This window comes from Mauremys reevesii, linkage group 12 (genome assembly GCF_016161935.1).
Source record: "Mauremys reevesii isolate NIE-2019 linkage group 12, ASM1616193v1, whole genome shotgun sequence".
Classification (NCBI taxonomy): Eukaryota; Metazoa; Chordata; order Testudines; family Geoemydidae; genus Mauremys; species Mauremys reevesii.
The window spans coordinates 35970726-35972629 of record NC_052634.1 but is presented as its reverse complement, the minus strand read 5'-3'; the positions used below and the strand labels follow the sequence as shown (position 1 = coordinate 35972629).

General features: G+C 59.8%; 1 non-coding gene across 1 annotated transcript; it reads right to left on the bottom strand.

Annotated features, from left to right (window-relative positions):
* Nucleotides 1–1167: 1167 nt before the first annotated feature.
* Nucleotides 1168–1241, bottom strand: TRNAI-AAU. The gene has a single exon. It is a non-coding gene; the product is annotated as a tRNA-Ile (tRNA).
* Between the last annotated feature and the right edge of the window lie 663 nt (nt 1242–1904).

Genomic DNA, 1904 nt, shown 5'->3' with positions numbered 1-1904 from the left:
GTCTTTCCCTGGTGTGGGCTTGGATGCGAAAAGCACCTGGCCGTTCATCAGCTGTTGCAAGAAGTGTGCAGAGTAGGAGTAGCGATGGGGCTGTAGCTTTCCACAGCATCTCAATTTGGGCAGCTTTCCATTCCCCTTTTCTGTGTAATGTCCCTCCCACGGGTTTCACTTGCGGAGCTGTACGACTCTGGCAGGGTGGCCATTTAGAAATCTTTTCCTTGCTTTTCTTTTTCACCTGGCCCCAGCGTTAGGACCGTTTGGGTGTTTCAGTGTGTGTGTTTTCCCATTTGGAGGCATTTGGAAGTTTGGAAGGGGAGCCGAAAGAGGCGTCTTTTTCACAAGCAAGTTGGCTTTCTGCACAGGTAGGGCCCTTGGCCGTAAAGCTTAGCTCCGTCAGTGCGTCTGCATGGGGTTCCTCCAGTGCCTCAAGAGCCCGTGCTAAACTCTCGGTGTGGGCGTTTGGCTTGCGCCAGTCAGAGTGCCGTGCCTGCGTCTTCCCAGGGCCGGCTCCCGGGAGGCGCATAACTTGGGAGGAAGGGTAGAAGAAGGAAGTGAAGCTGACTTTGAGTGGTGGTGCCCCTGGGTGGAGTGGTCCTTCTGCTCCTTCCTGTCGGAGGTGTGGGCTCTAGTGTGGGCTTGGGGGGTCTGGCTGTGGGCGGTGGGAGGATGGTGTCCAGGGAAGTCCCAAAGGTCACCCTGCGCCGGCGGAGTGTGAAGCCTCTCCCCTAGGTTGGGGTGCTGAGGATTAAGCCTTCCTCTGTGGCTTGGGCTGGGGAGCATGATCCGGCGTCGGGTCCATTTGGGTGGAGCTGGCGGCTGGCAAGAATTCGGGCCATCAGGTCAACCCTCTGTGGACAATGGGGGCGAGTCGGCAGGCCTGCGATTTTGGCTTTGCGGGCGGGCAGCTCAAGTCTGGCCTCCTATGAGCCTGGAAGGCAGCCGGCCGGGCTCACCCGTCTCCTCCCCGGGCCCAAGTTCCTTTCAGGCAGCAGGTGGAGCGAGGAGCCCAGGGAGGAGAGCCCAAGGAGGTGTCCGGAGCCTCGTCCTGCCCGGCGCCTGCGCCCAGCAGGGCTCTTGCCCGCTCCCGGCCCACCTGGTTTTGGCCTCTGCCACCCCTAGCAGTCAGCCAAAAGACCAGAAGCCACCCTCTCCCTCCTGCACCCCGAGTGGCCAGCATGGGGCTTGAACCCATGACTTTGGCGTTATTAGCACCACGCTCTAACCAGCTGAGCTAGCCGGCCTACGGGGTGCCCTCTCTTGCCTGACCCTTTTGGAAGGAGTCACCGGCTGGCGCGGGGAACGATGTGGCCTCCGTTATCGAATGAATGGATCAAGACAGCACTTGCCAAAACACGGGAATTAGCTCAAGTGGTAGAGCGCTCGCTTCGCATGCGAGAGGCAGCGGGATCAATGCCTGCATTCTCCAGCGGCAAGGCAGCCACGGGACCTTCTCTTGCCCTTCTTTTAGAAGCCATGGACAGTCAGCCGGCTCAGCTCCTCCAGTGGCCTCCATCCCTCTCCCCGCTTGGCCTCCCAAAAAGCCAGCCCTTGCGGAGCACAAAGCTCTTCCACCCCGGCCCTTCTCCCCCTTGCGCTGACTGGGAGGCTGGCGACAGCTGGGGGAAGTTAGCTCAAATGGAAGAGCATGGGAGAAGTAGTCAGACCCAGACACACATTCTCCAGCCTGCTGGGCTCTAGTGGGGGACCTGCACCTTTCTTTCTGAGCTCTCACTGGAGCACAATCCCTTTCCTCCTCCCTCCCTGCTAGTCTACGCCAAGCTCATTGGCCGGGAGGGAGAGCCACTCAAATACAGAATTACTCACATCCCAGGGGTCCATGAAGGGAATGAGGAGATGGGTGGGGTGGCACGCGATACCAGCTCAGCTGAGACCGTGAGACCTCG